The sequence below is a fragment of the Anas platyrhynchos genome, chromosome 4 (assembly GCF_047663525.1).
Source record: "Anas platyrhynchos isolate ZD024472 breed Pekin duck chromosome 4, IASCAAS_PekinDuck_T2T, whole genome shotgun sequence".
In the NCBI taxonomy this organism is placed as follows: Eukaryota; Metazoa; Chordata; class Aves; order Anseriformes; family Anatidae; genus Anas; species Anas platyrhynchos.
In genome coordinates, this window is record NC_092590.1 from 68,895,764 (window position 1) to 68,917,666 (window position 21,903).

Sequence of the window (21,903 nt, forward strand, 5' to 3'; positions counted from 1 at the left end):
GTTTTTCCATTGTGGTCAAAGTACTTTGGAGAATTCAAACATAAGAAAAACAGTCTCAGGACACTTGGAGATCCTCACTTTTTTCATTTTTGTCTAATACAGTTTCACTGCATTGCTTCTATTGGCTTTATTTCTTCTCAACAATGAAAATCAAACAGAACTGTCTAGAATAAGTTATTCAAATGGTTCCTTTCAGACTTAAAAAGTTTAAATTCGTAAACTAGACAAGCACAAGAGAGCAACGTATCTTTAATACCTTGATCGCTTCTTCAAAAGTATTATAATTTTTTCTCATGGTATTGATGAGCTAGGCCAGAGCAAGTAAAGAACAAAACCATTAAAACCACTATCTGCACTGGCAATCATGTAGTTTAAGTGAAGAGGGTTAAATTATTAACTGAAGAAAATTCAGGCCACTAAGGTTCAAGCATTCATTAGCTATATTTCCCAGTGAAGTCTTTGGTGAAAACTATGTGTACAAAAAAAGACATAACAAGGTAGAAGATGGCAGAACCAGGAATTGGGATAACCTGATTATTTTCAAAGTCTTAGATACTTCTTTTCTCATATTCCAGCTCAGAAATTTTTCATGTTTCTATTTTTTTTGCAAACATACAACTCATTTTAAGATTTTTAGCACTATTTTTATTTTGTTTAAAGTGACATCCAGGTTGGATGGGGCTTTGAGCGACATGGTCTAGTGGAAGGTGTCCCTTCCCATGGCAATGGGATTGAAATTAGATGATCTTCAAGGTCCCCTCCAACCCAAACCATTCTATGACTGCAAAATATATTTTCATAAAGAAGAGGACCAGATCACTATAGAAGAAGATATATGAAAACCAAGATAGCTGTTACACCTCATGGGATAAAGTAACAGAGTTATGATCCTTGAGTTCCCAAGATCTACAGGTTCAGTCAGCCATGTGTAAGCATCTCAGATATGGAAGCAACCTTGGCCAATGTCTGAATGCTCAGTTGCTGTACCTCATACTACAGGGTGTGGTAGTATATCAGTGTTGAAAATCATCTATGTCCTGAGGCAATACTTTTGAATAAATAGTGGGAAACAAAGTGGATTAAGTTTTAGAAAACATCTGAAAATATCCTGAAGCTATTTTTCTTCCTTCTGAATGCTCAGTCCTTTAAGGGGAGGTGGCTCTTCTTTGCTAGGTGGAGTCAAGTATCATTTTTCATTTAGTCCATACATTACCATACATTAAAATCCTGTTCATTCCCTAACTTCATCTTTCACGAATAAAAACAAACTAATAAAACTCCCTGGAAGAACTCACTGTGCAAATAAACTATTTCACTATTACAGAGGCTTATATCATCACTTAGAAATAAGTGTATGTACTTATAATTGAACTTATTAAAATAAAAGATCTTGTTACAGATTTACTTCACACACCCTTTTCCAAAGAACATACAAATTTGTTTCACTCCCAAGAGGCTGCTCTTGGGCAGACTTTTTTATTATTATAAGGATGCCAGTACAAAAACGCAAAGTCTCTACAATTTGGATTTGATAACTTTGCAATTCCTAGATTACTGTTGTCCTTACACTTTGTAAAATCTGTAGCACTAATCTAGGTACCCACTTTTCCTCTGAACCCCAAAGGCTTCACAAGTAGGTTTTATAAAAACATGACATGTTATAAGCCACCGGTGTGAGACTGCAGCTGGCAGTATAGATACCAAAATAATGGTAAATTATCTTAGAGCTCACATGACAAAAAGTTTGCTGGCACAGCTATGTTATCTAATGGGACAGTGTATGAAGGTGAAATCATAAATGCCAGAACTATGTATAACAGTTTCACACCATACGTTCTCCTGTAAAAGAATATGGGATATTGTCTCAACATTTCCATGACCTGAACATGTGATTTGAAATTGAAAATTAGATATTGGGACATCACACTTTATAAATGAAAGGGATTTCAAACAGGGCCCTGCATAGCAAAATTTGGGGACCTGTTTAAATGATTTGAAGAAATCTGGATGTCTATAATTTGCTGAAGATGGAAAAGAGGAAAGAGTAAAATGCACTGTTGAGGGTGGTAATGCAAAAATGGCAAACTTCAAATCAGTGGATGTGTCACAGACAACAAAGGAAATTACTTTCTGTCCAGTGAGACCTTGGACGAAGAACTCTGTCTAGTTTAGGCACAACACAACACATGAAAGATGTTGACAAATTAGAGTACAAAGAGGAACAATAAGACTGATAGAAAGTTTAGAAAATATGAACTTTGAAGACGGGTTGAAGGAGCTATGTTTGTTTAGTCTAGAGCAGGCTGAGGGTAGATATAACAGTCTTCACAATGCCTTTTGTAAAGAAGATAGCTCTTCTCATCTGCAAGGGAAAGAAAAATAAGATTTATATTGTGTATTTTCATAATAGTAGGGTAATGAAGCACCAGAATCTGTTATGGAAGGAGAATCTCCTTCACTGCAGCTTTTTAAAAACATTAGATAAATATCTTTTGCTATATGGTATCCTAATTATGTTCATTTCTGCCTCTGTGCACCAGGGCTTCACTGGGTTCTTGGTGATCCCTTGAACTTGCATGCTTTCAAGATTTCATTTGACATAATAGAATGGTGTAAGCTATGAAGGGATGAAAAGACATCCATCTGTAAATGTCACAGAGCAAAGTGGATATAAACCAAGGGAGATGGTGATTCAGACTCTTTCATGTCTAGCACTCCAACCACTAAGTAAAAGGGCATTATATGATTTGGTTGTGTTCTGTTGGGACAAACCATGCTTAGATCACTGGAGTGAGAGGTAGGGGAAACCTGTTTTCTGACAATTTTGTAAGAGTACAGCTGCTTCTTTGGCACTGTCAGTGCTGATGTGTATGTGACCAGTGCCAAAACCGTAAGCGTACATGGGATTTAATCAGGCTGAAGTGTTGAGAAGAGATTTTGAATGGCGGCTATACCAAAACACAGGATAGATGCTTAGTAAGGAATCCCATATCCTACAGTGACTGAATGGGCTTTGGTCTACCCAAGCTAAACAATATAAAATCTTTTTGGAAGATTTAGCTTTTTCATTGTATTATTACTGCAATTTTGCTGAGCTCAGACAAGCCTAGTGCTTCTGAATGAAATGAGATATGACAGCAGAAGAGACAGACACTATTTCCTTATCTGCACAAGCACAGTATGAACCACAGTGGCAATACTACTGCTAAAAGATTTTTCTCAGTTTTGAGAGAGGATAGTTTAGTCTTCAGCCTGAAGCAGAAACAATTACTTACAGAGACTGATGATTCTGATAAGGATGTCTGTCCACTAGGAAGTGAGATTGAAAGGAGTGCAGGCTAACAAACAGTTGTGACTAACATCTCAGACAGAATTTAAATCCAATATTTAGAAAAGAAATCTAACATCCACTGCCTGTTACTGGTCTGTTCAGCAATTCATTTCCTTTCTAAAACAATTTTTATAAGCAGAATTGTGTTATACACACAGTTTTATTTCAACAGAAGTAACGCTCTAATTTTAACTGAAAAATGCAACTACTTCCTGATTTTTACAGTACTTTTCAGGAAGAATCAGATTCAACAGTGAGTCAAACATGACACAAGCTCATCCGGTAATCTTTCTTGTTACGTATTTCTGCTGGCTCACATCTCTTTTCCATCTGTCAGACCTCAATGACAATAATTCAAAATGCTAAAGTATGGGCTACATGGATGAATGAGTATGTCAGATACTAGACACCTGACATCAAAGCTCTGGCCCTCCAAACTCCTGCTTATGACCTGCGTAAAGCATTCTGAAGTCCATAAATGCTTATGATTTTGGCCATTACATTCTGTTGACTAGATATTCTTCTTGTGATACAACTATAGCTACTGTATCACAGGAAGCTCAAAACTTCTCTATCATTTAAGTTCCTTCTCTATCATTTAAGCATGCTAACAAGACATTCTTTGGCTTATTTTGTTTGACATCTCAATCAAGAAAACAGCTTCAAACTTTCTTAATAAGTCATTATTTCCAAAAAGAATAGCTGAAAGATGTTTCTCATCCTAAACATGAGGCACTGGTACTTTTGGGGAAGAACCGGTAGAAAATGGGGCAACTATGCCCCCAGTAGACCAATAAGACTGTGAAATCACATGGAATCTCTGTGGCTTAATGGTTTGGGTACTCCTTTAGCATAAACTTATAGGCACCACTGCTAAATATCTGTACTTATCCTAAAGTCCCAGATAAATATATGTGGGCTTTGCAGTTCCAGAAGAAGGTTCTTATTGGAAGAAAAGTCTTGTTTTGGAAGAGGAAGGACACCACTAAAACAGTGGGGTAATTACCCTATTCCTCCCTTTGCTGTGTCTCAGCTGCATTAAAACTACAATGACCCCAGTGCTGTAAACTTCCATTACACCTCCAACTGGCGTTGTTGATTTACCTAGATTGGCCTTTCAGCTTTGGATACTGTGGTTTGATGCTGATGAAAACTCAAGCAAACACTCTAAACACTGAATGATGACTGCTTTTTTCAGTGGTTGTGGTATTACACCAGTAACACTGTGAAGTTTACAAAGATTAAATCAACCATTCCATAGTATCAAATCCATAATAGGAGCAATACATTGTCTTCATCAAAATATACATCCAAAAATCTAGACTAGTCACAGCTTTCTTGTGTTTAGTTGGTAGAGTTCATGCTACTGTACTAATTTTACCAGCTGAGAGATTTGTTGTCATTGAGTTTGGTGTCCTATTTCAGGTATAAACCAAGAAATATACCCTAGAAATATACCCATTTTTAGCCACTGAGTTTATCACCTTCATTGCCAAAGAAAATATTTTCAAAACTGAAAAACACACAGGCTTTATTTTCATACTTGTTAAAAAAATTTCCACTGCTTACACAAACACAAACACACCCGTGAGCACAAATCCTCAGTGAGGTAATGGCAAAGCTAGGAAGCAAGTCTGCAAGAACTGAGACCTGCTTATGTGGATAAAAACATATGAAATTTACAGGCTGGTGGCTGGCTGCTATCTTTCACAGGTGCTGGACATAATTTAGCAATATATATATATTAATTACTGCATTCAGTTTTTATTTTGGTTGCTTTTATTCACCATATATGCCTATCAGAAGCCTTTGATCTTAACTACAATCTTCTAATTACTCTTACTAAGCTCCTTTAATTCTAATGGATATCCATATTTGTGCCTGACAGTAGGAAAACAAAAGAGAACACTGTGGCTATGGTTTGCAACCATCATATTTGTCCTTATGTGACATAAAGGAAAATGTGGTCCTGGTTCTGTTAGTAAGAATAGTCTGTCTACTACTATAAGCACTATTTCCAAATCATTTTTGATCAAAAAAAAAATACTGTCTTCTTAGTGAAAAGGGTAAATGTATAAAATATTGGGGAAATAGAGTATTTAGTATTATTTTCAGTTTTAGAGATGTGCAGCTTTTTGCCTTAAAATAGAACTAGTGACTTAATGAGGGCAGAGGAGTGAAGAGTGGGAAACTCCTTTCTTTACCCTTCTGTTTTCACTGAAAATTTACTCTTTTCCATTAAGTTCTAACCTGATAATCTTACAATTCCAAAGGTACCCTCAGACAAAATGGCTATTACCCTGTCTAGAAAAGGAGATGGTTTAAAGAAGATTTTGCCTGCGTGTTTCATAAGAATGGATTTCTGAGAATGACTTAATGGAAAAATTCTGTGGACTTAGGAGCCATTTTGAGTTACAAAATGATACCAGTACTGATTATATTTGTCCATGGAAAATGTTGCCCTACGTCACAAGGCCTAAAGCAAGGCAAAACAAAACACACCTTTTTTAACAGAGAACTAGGAAGCTGGTTGTGAGAATAAGAGCTTAAGTAATTGAGTTTCTACCCACTCACATAAACAGCTTTTGGGATCTCTACCAATATTACCTAGATTAGACACCACACAGAAGAGGAATCTCTGATGCCTGCAAAGAGAACCAAAAATTGCACTTAAAAGGTATTAAAATAAATTCCATGACATGGACGTTTATGTACTTTTGGCTCTGCCCCAAAAATTGGCCCTGTAGAAATAAGACCACAATTTCCTTCTCTAAACAGCTATAACCCAATAGCAAATGTGACATAATTATTAAGAATTAGAAACAATAGCTAATGAGAGATGTGCACCACAGGAAAAAGTCACGGCATACTGAAGCTTCTAAGAAAGTAAGAGAGCCACTAGTGAGAACTTGTAAGGAACATTTTAAAAAGCACCAACAAACAAACAAAATAAATGACCATCATAGATGCCACGGCATGGACCAGAGAAATCAGTATTTCACAGAAGCTACAGAAATTCAGAGCTTAATTTTGTCCTTCCATTCAATAGGCTAGGCACCTTTCACTTAGGCTATTCCGAAGGTGGCCTTTTCCATGAGCATTTTGCGAAGGCAGACACATGCAGTCATTTTCCCTGAGATCTCAAGAATGATATCCTAAAAATGCTTGCTGTGATTAAAGACATTATCTCTACAGTTCCATGGGAAAGTAAATGGTTAGGAAATTGGGAGACAAAAGCTGTATTGCCACTTATATGTATCTGGTTGGTTTTGTGTCTACAGGAAAACAATACATTTTGACTTAAGAATATGTTGAATAAAAGGTAACACAGTCCTGAACCTAGCATACAGTGCTTTATCTGCCTCAGAGAAAATAATTTTTTTTTTAAATTAAGAACATTGGTGGTAAGTTTAGGATAGTGTAATTTGAAAATTATTTTTAGGATAACCTCTGGCTTTCTATGAAATCTATAATGATAGCACTAGACTAAAGGATTGTGAGCCTAATATGAATAAACAGAGAGCACATTAAAGAACAGCTGATTAAGCAAACACGAGATCTATTTAAAACTACATATACAATCAAAAACTGGCAGCAATTTATCTGTCTATAGCATGTCAGATAATTTCTAGGTTAAAACCAAAATGAAGGACCAGAATTCCTATGACAGCAAAATTCTTCATTATACTCCACTGTAACATAGTAATTTTTGGAATTATTATTGCATAGAGTAAATATTCTCCTATCTATCAGGGTTTCAAACTCATCAGTGAAGAGGCCTGTTTCAATGCCAAATAGAAGTAATGGAAAAACTAGGAGTGCCGTCAGTGAGAATTGAAAAAGTCCTTGGAGAAGGAAGTCTGTTGTGAATAAGGTTCCTTCCTTATGGTATGGGTTTCCTTTGACAAATGCATATGTCCACAGATAAAACTGTTTTTATAAGCAATGTTAACTGCTGTGGGCCTTAGTGAAGCAGACAAACTGAAGTCCTACATTACACGCTTTGCTCTGTGGCAAAAGTATAAGTACTACATGTAAAGTATTGGACTCAAAATTGCTTGCTCAGGGCCTTTTTGTAACATTCTTGAAAGAAATGGTGAGAAGAGAGATAATAAATATTTAGAACTTAAATGTGTCATTTGAATATCAAAGTAGAATACCAGGGAGAAAGTTGGAACAGATAATGTAAATCTTGCCAGTGTTTTCTACAGGAAAGATACCAGAACTGTTCAAGGTCATTAATTTCATATACATATACTGAAATAATTTTAGGTTCATTCTTTCCAAAATTATGCTTTCTTCAATCCCACAATACAACTGGTATTATCAGTTTGGTACTGAAGCAGTAGAATGGAATTGATGACACAGTAGGAGCCTTGTCTAAACCAAATGAGTCCACGTAATCAATTTTTTTAGCTAACACAGATTTTCCTGCCTCTCTGGTAATCCTTGCTATTCAGGCTATGTTCCTTTCTTAAGGAAAGAGATATTCCTTACACATTAAAAAAGGAAAAAAAAGAAAACCAACAAAACATAAAATGACTAATGCTTCTTTAAGCTTATAGTGGTTCTAAGCAGTAACTTAAATGAGAGGCTATTAGTTCATCTGTGACTGAAAACCAAAACCAGATGGATTATCTTGTTAGAGTTCTCACAAAATATAACTATGAGTTATAGTCATGGTTGGGAATGCATTTATTTTTCAGTTGCCTTCTTTTAAGCTTTTCATTCAGCTGTTTCATTACACTAGGCTTTTAGAAAATTGTTGCATTTAATCTCTTCTAAAAAGTCTTATTGAGTAAAACGAAAGAACAGATGTTATTTTCATATGTAAAAAATGTAGCTAAATGATGAAACAAGTTTGCGAGGGACAATTCATGAACCCTATGTGTTCTACCACTCTCTTCTGTCAAAGAGAAGCCAAATTTGAAATATAGTTAAAACAAAAAGAGATATTAATTTTATGTTAAATCCACATTCTTCTTTTTGAGTTTTTGCATGAATTTAGGACTAATGAATGAATATAACAGTGGCTGCTGCTCATTGGTCTCTGTGTATACACAACCATGCTTAGCAAAACAAATGCACCAAATGAATTTAGCATGAAGATACCAACAGTGTGAATTTTAAGGGGCACTAACGGGAAAGGGGCAGTTAGATGTCCTGCTTTGTCAGGACAGTATAATTTGACACATCCTAAGGAACACAATTTTACATACATATGGAAGCTTTAACTGGAAAATTGTATTAATTTCAGCTCATGATACACTTCGGTGCATTATAACAAGCTTCTGCATGGAGAGTACTGGCAGAAGTGTGCTTTTGAGTCCCCCTCCTGTTCAGACTGGAAAGGCCTCCATTTCTGTCAGGAAGGGAGTGGATTTATCAGGTCATTTGGCAAGTTTTAAGACTCCTCTAGCTCCTCTCAAACCTCTTTCATAGAATTATAGAATCATTAAGATTGGAAAAGACCTCCAAGATCATCTGCTCCAACCATTCCCCTACCACCAATGTCAGCCACTAAACCATGTCCCTAAGCACCACGTCCAACCTTTCCTTAAATATCCCCAGGGATGGTGACTCCACCACCTCCTTGGGCAACCTGTTCCAATGCCTGACTGCTTTTTCTGAGAAGAAATGTCTCCTCATTTCCAACCTAAACCTCCCCTGCTGCAACTTGAGGCCATTCCCTCTAGTCCTATCGTTAGTTATCTGTGAGAAGAAAATGAATCTGATAAGCAATATGGATATTCAGTCTCTGGCAGAAATTCATGAAAAGCTACATCAGGCTTTGTCATATGAACATCTTTCCAATACACAATATGTCTCAACCACAGTGGAAGAAATATCAGCTACTAGGGTAATTAGGGTAGTTGCCATGCCTGTTTGGCCTTTGCTATTGGTTTGCATACTGATGCTAACAACTAGTGTCCAGCTACAGAACTCTGCAGCTAGCAAGCTGAATCAAACCTAATTTTTCTCGTTATTATAAAACCTGAGTCTTGGATGCACAACTAGTGTGAACTTCATTGTTTTCTGGCGGGATGTCAATATGTATCTACAGGACTGAGATACCAAACAGCTATTAGATGAGAGTAAGTTTTGATTCTGACAAGCTTCACTTCTACTTAAAAAGGAATAATGATAGTTATGAGGACTCCCAGCTATTATAGATAGTTGAGCCAATTCCCATCAAAACACATGGAAAGACTGCCAGTGTCTTGTGAAAGGTGACCTAAATCCTTTTGAAGTTCTCAACTGAAACAAGACGTAATGCATATTTTTCCTATCAGCTAAACTCAAGGACTGAATTCAGCTGTCTAAATATTCTCCAGAGGGTCATGCTGCCATCCAGAGGGACCTTAACAGGCTGGAGAGGTGGGCTGACAAAAATCTCATGAAATTCAACAAAGCAAAATACAAAGTCCTGCACTATTATCAAATCTACACAAAAGCTTAGACTGCAGGTATCTAAAGCTGTTAAATCCCACCTGAGCAATGCCAACATGATCCTATGTGAACAACTCTTTCAGAACAGGAGAAAAAAACAAAATGTTTAGTTCATAAGTATGTTCTTTCTCAAAAGAACAGTTGAAGAAACTTCCATTTTATTTATTTCAAAGCTTAGAGATGAGCTAGTGTTAATAATATCTTCCACCCAAGACAAAATTAAAGCCACAGAAATCAGGTGGTCATAGAATGTAAGCAACAAGGGAGTCTGAGGAAATGACAATACAGAGAAATCACAGAGGGAATGAGAAACTATAAGCTGCGATCATGTACAGCAGGATTAAAGTCATGTATGATACTGCAGAAAAACTTCCAGCACTGAAGGTCACTGAAAGTTTTGTCTAATCCTTAAATAGGCAGACACATTTGATCAAATCCATTGAACCTTATACTCCATTGACTATACTGATAAAAAGAACTAAATGTTCTGCTCTTCTGTAACTCCCACAATGGTAAAAACAGCTAAAGAGTCTTTGGTTTATGGCTGACCACTGACACTGTGCTCAAGTTTTCATTTCTCTGCCAGTGCCTCCAGACTGCAATGTAAGGATTTTCTCTCCTCAGGGAACTCTCATGGTTCTCCAGCTCATATAATTTTCTGAATGTCCACCAAAATAACTAAAGCCGTGTCAGTTTAAGCATAGAATCACCTATCTAGGAGGGAGCTGACAGATTCAAAAGACAAACTTTTAATAGGATATCTAAGTTCCCTGTAAATTTTGTCTTTTGACTAGCTAACTCAGTCTGATCTTTCTTGTTGTGCCTTGAAAGCTGTATCTGCATTGTGGAGCTTGTACATAGTCTGCCAAATTTTAGCCTGCCTGCATAATAATGAGTGTAGTTATCAGCTGTTTGTTTAGAGGTTTCTTAAATTGTAAGGCATTTTCTTCAAGTCAGCCACTATACAAATTCAAGTTATGATCTTTCCAGATCATGCAAAGCAATGCAGGCTCAGAGTGGCTAAAATCCATATGGAAGCTGGGATCTCAGAACTGCCAGGTGCTGCAGTAAAACAGTGGTTTTTCAGAAGATAGCATCTTCTGAATGATGCAGGGTTGTGATTCTCGACAGGTTCAGCATCGAACTACTACCCGGTGTGCTTCAAAGAGGCCCTGTTCTGTTGTGAAAGATAAACCGGACTCTTGGTGACTTGTAGTCAATTAAAGATCTCATGGAACTTTTTGCAGGGAGGAAAGATGTTAACCTTTGTATCCTGGCCAAATTAAATGGTATTAATAAAGTCAAGTCCCCAACATTTTGGGTCTGGTTGTGCATTCCTCACTCATAGCTGGGTGCCAGGATCTCTCCTGGTATCCTTTGAATTCAAATGAGTTCCACGAACTTAAAGCTGCATAGGATTTGGCCCTAGAAGCAGTTCCCTTTCAGATCTGCTGTCATCTGTGCATTGGGAAATTCACCAGAAGCAGATGATTTTTTGTCTTGTTTTGGTTTTGATGCTGTCAGGTGGATGGGAGTTATTTGAACTCCAATGGAAGAAGTGGAAATAAAAAAGCAAGCTAAATCCCAATTGACTGCATCCATAAGCAGATGTTTTTAGAAAACTGCAATTAATAAGCCTGTACCAGAAAGCATCAATTACAATAGGAAAACAGATTGTTGGCACTTAGTGTATTCCAAGAAAATAGCACTATAAACAAGGAAAAAAGAAAACATTTTATGTTAGTGCTTCTAAATCATATTTACTTGCTAAATATTAATACCAGATGAGTTCTCATTTGTTGATCACATTTCAAAGTGATAAAGGCTTTCACCTCTCACCTCTCTCTTTTTTTTTTTTTTTTTTTTTTTTTCCTGTGAAACATTGCAAGATGTGGATTACTCAAAAGGGAAAGACAGGGAAGATAGGTTGGTTTATATATGAACAAGCAAAACTTGAAAATATCTTGAGTATGAAACGTAGGGACAAATACAGTCACAATTCAATGGATTGATGGAGCACAATAGGCAGACTTGACTGACTACTGTGGCAAAGTAACACTCGCACTAAGTGTTTGAGATACCAGTGTGAATATACACTGAAAACTCAACTTGTCCCTAAGCTGACATATACCTTTAGGAATATTTTTTTTCATTATTGTGTGGAATATTTTGCCATTCAAAAAACTTTTCAGCCTGCTATGAAACACTATACTATGAGATCATTACACAGAATTCTTGGGAAATTTAACTATAGATTGAAAAGGGACTGATCTATCTTCAACAAATAACATAATTTATTTGAGTGTTCATCACAGCTAAATCAGGGATATATAAGGTAAGTCACCTCTTCAAATGTGGGGAAAGAAGAGGGGGAGGAGATGGGGTAAGGAGGAAGATTCTTCAAGAAGCCAGATGAAAAGACAAAGGTGAGGTTAAAGAAAGTAGTTCTGCTGAGGCAACCTCTCAAGAACTTGGGGAAGTGAAAGTAGCTGTGATTAGATAGTGATTAGATAAGGAGTCAAGAGAAGTTGGTGTGGAAGAGGTGAAAAGAAGTTATGTCTCTGGAGACAGGATTAGGAATAAAAAGTGTGAATTTAAAGTCAGGAGAACAAGTGTATAATGAGAAGCCAGCAGTAGGAAAGGGTAGAGTAGTGTGCCTGGGGGAGTTAGTTAGAGGGAGCTGAGGGAGTCACACTGCAAAGTGGCAGCATTCTGCTCCAACAGCAAATACCTCTGAAATCCCACGTGGGAACAGTCTAAAATATTTCCCTTAACCCATGATGTTGCCTATAAATGAAATAAAGCCATTACTGCTTTAAGTTACTCTGTGATACATGGTATATGTAGTGCTCCCAAACATGGATCTTGCTGTAGACTACCATTTACTAGGATTTTGCAGAATGTAATTCTAATTCTTCAGTCTATTTAAAACAAACAAACAAAAACAAATACAAAATTAAAACATTGTCTTGCTCCCTCCTACACATGCATAAAAAACATTAATACACTGGAATTTTATAGCATAGGTTTATTTTAGGTAAGGTCTTACAGAAAGGGGCAGTAGGGAGACACCCATTTGTTAAAAAACTTGACTCTGAAGGACACTTATTTGCTAGTGTTAGGCTACTGAGCACAAACATTGTGTACTGGCATAAGCGTAAGTATTCAGAAGACTTTGCCACTCTTGTCCCACTGAGCTGAATATCCTAAATGCTAGACTATAGAAGCCGTCTGCCATCTGGACTTATGCATTTTTATGGTCAGAAATAATGGTGGGAGCTCTCAAAGACAATTGCCAATAGCTTGTCTAAAAATACAGTAGGAGATGCAGGCCAAAATCCATTCCAGATGAGAATGGTCAAGAATTCTGCCTCTTGCTTCTTGGATGAGTTCTCTGAGCAGAATATTGCTAAATAAAACATGAATACCAATCCTTGTCCTCCAGTGGTCCTTCTGAAGAGGAGCAGGCAAACATGTCCAAAGAGAACACTCAGGTGTCCAAGCACAGGAGCAAATTTACTCCTCAGTCTGTTTCACTGCAGTAATTGCCAGCCAGCAACATCACGCTTGGCCTATTCCTAAAATTTTCAGCTACCTCATCATGAGGAGTTCATCTCATCTGTGTTCCCCATGCCTTTGTGGCACAGTGTAATGCCAAGGACCACCTTTACAGACTTAGAAAGCTGAACCTACTAACAAAGGATTTGTGGATTAGTGTCATAAAGAACTGTATGAAGGACTCGGAGACTGAGTGAACACAAAGTTTTGTGACTCCTTGAGGAACAGAATGGCAGCTCAATGGAGATAAATTCATACGTTTGCGACCTGGCTGTTTCATTGCTGTTGTCCCTGAATAACAAGACACTGGCATATCCAAAAAAGAACCTGCTCTTCCAGCTGAGGCTCATCCCGCCACAAACATTTGCAGACAAAAGCTTCACGAGTCTGTGCACTGCTAAAAATGGAATTTTTGAATCCTTTTTTAATCTTGCAACAATGAACACCACATTATTTAATTTTCTTCTCAGATTTGATTTCAACTGCAAATACTGATATATTCATCTTGTTTTCTTCCATATGTAGTCACTGTTCTGACAACTCTGAAATGCAGCTGCACTATGACAAGTAAGGGATGAGAAAACAGGCATGCATGACTCTTTGACTAGTAAAATTTTCCAAAGACTGGGCCAGAAGCACACAGAAGTCCGGGGGATAGCACTAAATATGCATTCCCTTGGGTTTCTTGGAGTGGAGAGAAAGCAAGCATCTCTTCTTCCCTCCCCCTCCCCATCCTCCCCAATCAAAAAGACCCTTCGTTTTCAGCACTTCTCCAAATATATTTTGTGCACTGCAGTAATAAGATTCATTAATTTCATTAGGCAAGTAATTTCATTAGGTAATTATCTAACTTGGAGTGCCCTTCTTTTCTCTGGTCATCATCAAATATCTTTAACAGATTAGTCTACCTGGTTAAAGCACGTTGATAAAAATATTTGGTTGAGAATACCAATTAAAACATTTTTTTCATCAAGAAAATCTGTGGGAGATGTCAAGCACAGGGAAGATCTTGGCCTTGAATGGAAGAGGACTGTGAAGCAGACGTGAAAGAGCCCATCTCTGCCTTTCAGTGTGGCTCGGTAATGATGCACAGAATTTCAACAGGCAGCCATGCAGAGGGGGTGGCAAGCAGAAAGCCTTGTCAGGACTGCTAGTGAGTTTTCACAGATAACCATGCATGGAGATGAACCAGAGATATGTGATTAATGAGCTGGAATAACACGATCTTGATGAGTATTGCAGTTTGTGCTACAGTGTTTCTTCCCACTGCACACATCTGTCACAAACAGGCTCATGAAATCATTTGCTGTTTGCTTTATCTGCAGAGACATTCTTTGTGTGCTGACATCATATAAATCGTGCCAGGGTAAGCAAATAAAACCCTATGGCAAACAGCTTCATCTAACAGTGACACCTGTCTTCCTAACTTGCTTGGGCCAAGTATTTCACAGGGCTAAGCTGACAAAAATGCTCACAGGTCAGGTATGACAGTCTAACAACCGTCTCTTTGCAGTCCAGCCCTTTTGCTCAGAGTTAGGCTGGTGCACATTGTTGGAGACTTCCAATTTGAAGAGTTGCAGAGGTGGAAGGATGTATGTGAGCAAACTGCTGGTCCCAAATCGGTGCTATCTAGGGTGGGCAAGTGTCAGTTCAGCCTTGTCCTATTCTTCTCCAAGGATCTGTTGTAAGGCACAATAAATGAGAGGACACCATCCCTCTGGACTGATCTAGTAATACCGCACTTACGATCTTCTCTTCTTGAATCACTGTTCCCCATCGTTTCGGCCCCCATACCATGGCTTATGAGTTCTGCTAGTGGCTCTCTTTAGCTGTCATTCAGCCTTCACAGGGAAAAGTCAGGCACCACTCTAATTTTCCTCAGATGTTGACTTAGCCTTTAATTCCCCATAAGTACTTCTACTTATCTTCTAGGACTCTAAAGCTTCCAACTCTCATAATTTTACTGCAAATCTTGAAAATGTGGTGTTTCTCTTAAAACATTAACTCCTGCAGTAACTTGAGAGTCTCCATTCCATAATAAAACACTTTTTCCAGCCCTCACTTGATGGAGAGAAGCTCAAAAACATAACTTCTAGGCTTATAAAAAGAAACAGAATAAAGATTATTAATTTTCAAATTCATAATTAGAAAAGGGTCAGGAGTTTGGGAATTTGATGTTGGCAGTACTCCTAAACCCACCTTTCCTCATCAATCTTCCTTTGGACTGATTAATGAGATAAATTTGATGAGAAAAGCAGCCAGTTATATCGTGGCTTTTTGTGTACCCTAAGCAGGAAATATTCTTATGGCAAATCTAATATTTTCCAAGTGAGATTGAACCATTTGTCCATTCATGGATTAAGTAGAATAAAGATTTATTCATTAATTTAAACTACTTACCTTGATTTCTATAATTTATTCTAAATTTGTTTCTGTAATTAATTCTATAATTCTGTTTCAGTCTTCCAACCCTCATCCCTCTTGGCACCCATTTTGCAGACCCTCTCACAGAAGGATTGGCTGATATCCAGTGACATCGACACCATCCTGCTACAATGCCAAGTCATCATAAAAAGATCCATAAAATCTGCAGGCCCCTGAATCTTGTTACACTGTCAGGGAGGAAAAAAAGCAGTCACAGAAAACGGGATGGTATCAACAAGAAAAATTAGGGAAGAGAAGGGAAGGCAAAAGGAAATTAATTTTGTGATGCTTTAGATAATATTCATAGCTCTATATCTAATAACTAGTGATGCCAATAACAATAGCCACACAGAGAGTAAGTTCAATTAAGACATAGAATTGGCATATTTAAAACATAAACTCATTTACAGGAAGCCTTTTCTTGCTGAATAGAATTTCATATAATACACTTGCTATACCTCTCTTTACAGTGCATCCTCCTTTTGGCAAGATTCTCTAATCTTGCCAATCTTTCAAGGAGATAATACATGCCATCTGGAGGAAATGTTTCTCTTTCCCCCACAGTCCCATCTGTTATTTATTTCTCTTTGATCTCTCCCACCCCCAGCATTTTATCCTATGATCATCCCTAGACCTCAAACTCTCTTGAATGTGCTCGTTCACATAGCTGTACAACAATTTTCACTTTCAATCTCAATGTATTTCTATTTAGGTTTTGCCTTGTGGTTTTATCACACGACTGAAACTACTACCCTACAATAGTCTTAACTGATTTTTTTTTTTTTTATTCTCCAATTCTAACCTCTTTCTTCCTTTCTTCTTGAACCTCTGAGTCAGCTTCCTAATTTCTTTGTAGGGCTTCAGCTATCTGATTATATACTCTTTAATATGGCAGATTGTATGCATTAACATCAAAAACTCAGAAAAAAAAAAGTAAGAAGGCAATTCAACACTCTACCTAGTAAAGGCAGGGTCAGTTCTTTATAAAGAAGTTCTCAACGTCGGCTATCTAAGCTTTCTTATACAAAAGGTCTTAAAAAAATGGACATTCTACATCTCCACAAAAGTCAGTTCCAGTGCTTTGCTACCTTTTTATTTTAAAAGTTCTTCCTAATATCAGTCATAAACTCCTAGCAGCATTTTGAGCTTTTTTCCTGTCCTACACCAATGAACATGGAGAACAGCTTGTTACTCTCATCTTTCAGCAACCTTTTACATATTTAAAGACTCTTATCATGTCCCCTTTTTGTCTTCTTTTGTTTAGACTAAACAATTTCAGTTCTTTCAAGCTTAGCTTGTAAGACATATTTTAGATCCCTAATGATTTTAAAGTTCTGGAGTTGTTCTCCAACTGATTTCCCCCCCACACCCCCTCTTTTTTTCTTTTTTTTTTTTTAAAGTGGGAGATGCAAAACTGGCAGAGAATTCCAACTGAGACCTTATAATCAGTGAGGAAAAGAGAAAGATTTCTTTTGTTGTTGTTTTTAGTAAGAGGTACGAAGGATCTATGTATTTCAGTACGGTGGAGAGGTTTGATGGCTTTGATGTTTTTCACCCTCCATCATGTAGACTGATGGCCTCTCGTAAACTTGAAAACTTTTATGGAGAACTGTATTTAGCCTGTCATTCCCTGTTTTATAAATGGGTTGCTCATTACTTGTGCCAAACTGTAGTACTTTGCCCTTGTCATTATTGTATTGCATCATATTTATGGAGAACAATGCCTCCAATTTGAAAAAAAAAAAAACAAAACAAAACAAACAAACAACAAAAAACCACAACATTTTATGTGTCAATTTTTCTATTCTTTTATCTTATGGTCAACTGTAGATTTAATATGAATAGTGCTGGACTCAGGCTATGCCCCCATGGAAACCCTTGACACTACATCCCAGGTAGATAATGAAGGAAGGATGACTTTTTGGACAACAGAATTACCAGAAATTATACAGCATGAATTTTCACACGATTTAAATTTCACTATTGGCTTACAAAAATAGTATAATAAAACACAGTATCAAAAATATGAATGTATTTATTTAGGTACATTTATGACATCTACAGCTTTTATCCTCTCTACAATTCTATTTTTCAATTATAGAAGAAATCTGATTGGTGAGACATGATATGTTCTTAATTATAATGACTGTTGTATTCCACTTTATTGTCTTCTGGAGGTTTACAAGCTCACTTTATTTTCACTCTACTGTGAACAGCACTTCTAAGCTGCTTCTGAAAGTTCATTAAGTGCTTCCTAAGGTGAATTTTATTGGGCCTAGATGAATAGAAAACATCTAAAAGCGACTCTGTCATTTCTACTCAAATTCATTCCTCTTTCTTTAACACACATCAGCAGGATTTTGCAGGACACATGCATTCATAGAAACACATCAGATGGGATGAGGTTCGAAGCATTTTCTCAGCAGTGAAGCAGAACACAGAAAAACAAAACTCCATTTATATTTGTGTGTTTTCCTCCAATCCACTCTAGCTGTTTATTAGAAGAATAAGGCATTTCTGTGACTCATGATCATTTCCATTCGACTGCTGGTTCCACAAATTCAAATCACACACACAAATCTATGAACTAGAGGAGACTGTGGTGCGGTTCTGGCTATGTGTCTTGTCTGAAGAACCCACAAAAGCGTGGTTTGAATTGAAGATTTCTTTTTCTTTCAGATAGCCCCACACATGCTAAACTGATAGCAGTTGGTGTCACAGGATCTCTCTTTGGCGAGCTCATAGGAGGCAAGGCAGCAGCATTTTTAGAGAACTGCAAACTCACGTATTCTGGTGAGCAGTGCCTTTGCCATCAGTCTGCCCTGTCCTCCTAACCCCTCTCAGCTGCTAACTGAGCTTGCTTGTTGCATCTTCAAACCTGGTGCAATGTCTCTTACACTCTTTAAAGAGTGGCAGAGTGGCACAACCTGATGGCCGTATTCAAAAGGCTCTTCACACAACCCCTGGGCCCGACTAACGGAAGTCCCTATAGGAGGGTGTATGTGAAAAAGTCTGCATGTGACAACAGGTTTCATATTTGTTTTCATTTTGCTTCTGCACAAAACAAGGCTTCTAACACCTTATATAAGAAAAATGAATCTTCCAGGACAAATTAAAAAAATAACCACAACACAAAAAAACACCAAATTCAAGTCCTTGCTATTGACCGGAAAGATCAGATAATTGAGTCTGAGTTTTCTACATTTCAGAAGAAAATCTCCAAATTTTCATTCTTGGATATCCTGGAGCGGAAAGACAAAAGGGTCTTTTCTTTCCCTTTTTCATTCTCCATCCTTATCTCTTCAAACATATGCTTTGACCAGATCTACCTGTTTTCTTATACATACTGTCACACATCAAACAGCTCTTCCAAACACAAGTTTTCTTCATCTGGATACCCTTCATTTTTGTGAATCGGTGTTTTCTAACAGAAGTGACTTCTTTTTTTGCCCTAGACATCTCCTCAAATACACACCTACCTTTTCATTGCAGATCTTACATTTAATGATTAAAGTTTGAGATGGAATTCCCTCTCCTACAGTTAGAAAAAGACTTATTAAGACTGTGAAAGAATTTAAAGTGTATGATTTTTAGGCCAGTTCTGCTATTAACGGTCTGAATTTCCTCCCCTTAAGCATACCAACACAAACTGTTCTTTTGGCTAGAAATATTGAAGAACAGAGCAGGCTGTGGCATTTCCTTCAAATAATCCCATGTCTGTGCCAAAAGCCTACCTTTTTTTCTCTTGCACCAAGTGCAATGAGTTCAGACTAGCTGTCTCTCATGTTAAAGGAGAACAAGCAATTGATTTTTTAATTTGCTTTCAGGATACTTTGCAAAAGAATTGCTTGAATGCGTGATTTGGACTCATCAACACTTCCAAACATTATTTATTGGCATCAGTTTGAGCAGAACATAGAGAAGAAAAATGATGCTATGATTTTTAACTGCTGTTAGGGGATGGGAGAAAGAGAAAGAGATTGTCCTTAAAAGTATATTTCTAAGACACAGCTTGCCTGGCTGATGAAGGCAGCCGAGAAAGTTCTCGCTTTGTTTGAATTGATGTGTTTGTGGAAGTCTTATTTTTTTCCCCCACCCCTATTTTTCTCCTGCAATGTCCAGTCTTGAAAACAAACTGACAGATGTTCCATTGGATCAGCTTGTGAGACTTGCAATGTCAGGAGTGCAAACAGACTTTAGCTGTTTAGTTCGGGAAATGAAATGTGGACAATCTGATAAACAAACAGTGCTTATTACCCGAGCTTAAAGTGTGCTTTGGATTTCTTTTCAAAATACTAAAAGGAACTGAGAATGAATATTAAACATGTGCTCCTAATTTAGAGACCTAAATGGAGAGGTCAGAGTGGTCTTCAAATTACACAATTTGTATAGCGAGGTTATAATATAAGTGAATGTTTCTAAACTCTAACAATGTTAAGGAAACAGTAACAACAAATTTTAATGATATAGAAATTCACTCCAAAGAAGCTTCTAAGACTTAGGTATATGCAGAGATGAATTAGAATAATCGGATTTAGGAGAGTGTGTGGATTAGAATATGCTCTGATTTAAAATGAGAAAAAGAGGCAGACAGACAAACAGATGTTTAAATTAGCTGATACTTAACTATCCAGTTTGGGTTGGGACAAGCCAGAGTAGAAAATATTCTTATACTCAAGCCATTCAGTGTGCATTTAAATGCTTACTGGGTCATGCATTTAGAATTTGCCAACAACTAAATGGCACTTTCTTTACCAGCAGCATATAGATCCCTATTGCAGCGCTCTGATGAGGCATTATATCACTATTAATTCTGTGCAGTGTCACATGCTCTCTTACTTTGCAGCCATGACTATGAGGACTACACAGCACAGAAGACATCAGTATCCATGTCTCCGATACATATCCCAGGCTCCTGGATCATAGGAGTCTGGAACATAGGAGCCTAGGAACATATATATACCTGTCCTGCATATACACCAGGAGGGGAAAATAAACTGGCAAAATAGCACAGTTAATGACATAGAAAGCCAGCGGGGATTATTTTCCTAATCTGAGAAAAGGAATAAGAGGTTTTAGAATGCAGTAGGTAAATTTTGGAGCGAACTCATGGTGTTCTCTTAAGGGCAAGGCAACTACATGCTTTCTTGATCTTTGGGGTTTGCATGAAACCACAATTTGGCCCTTAAGGGAGAGGACCCTTTGAGTCATCAGTAATGTTTCCTTCATTGCTTTGGATTTGTATTGAGGCACCTCCCTTCCAGCTATGCAGTAAGCATCATTTTCACCAGACGGAAGTGATTCAGAACCCATGAAACAGTCATTTTTCCAAGTGATGGAGAACTCTTACTGAATGAATTATCATTTGAATAGGTTTTAATACCACTTTTGACTTTTTGCATGAATTAAAATTCAAGTGAAAGGCATTCAACAAGTAGTACTGAGCCATGAAACCTCTTACTCACTTTTCCAAAGAAGAGCACCCAGTACTTGACATAATATTTTTGTTATTATTATTTATTTTTTCTAGCCTTGCTCTCTGTGTCACTCTTTTTGAGGGAGAATAATAATTTTTGAAAGATGAAAAAAAATAGTAGCAGAGACTTAAATATCACTTACTGTTCTTGTTTTGTCTCCTATAATAAACAGGAGCCTAACACATACCCCTCAAAATATAACTAATGTTTAGCCTTAACAGTAGAAGCTTCTCTAAAAAACTGCATCTGTTTTATTTTGGCTATGACAACAGGCAAGAGAAAATACCTTTCAGATTTATTTTCATTCTAAGTTAATAATATGCAAACCAATAAGACATTTACATAAGATTCTGTGAATCTCTTTACACTCATCCAAGATCACAAACACATCAGCTGAGTTTGCTCTATTTCTCTGTCTGAATTTGTCCTGTATTTCCTATATGTTGTCTGAAGTCTCCAAGAATGACTACAGAAAGAGGCAACCAACAGGAATGTCAATACAGCTATGAAAGATTCCGTAGCCTAACAGCAATAGCTTACAGACTGCTATTTGTAATTTGAAACATTTTCCTCAACCTCTTCCTTGTAACTGTCATCATAAATAATGAAAATATTCATGTTTCTTACACACAGAGCCCTTGTTTCCTTCTGATCTATGTTTCA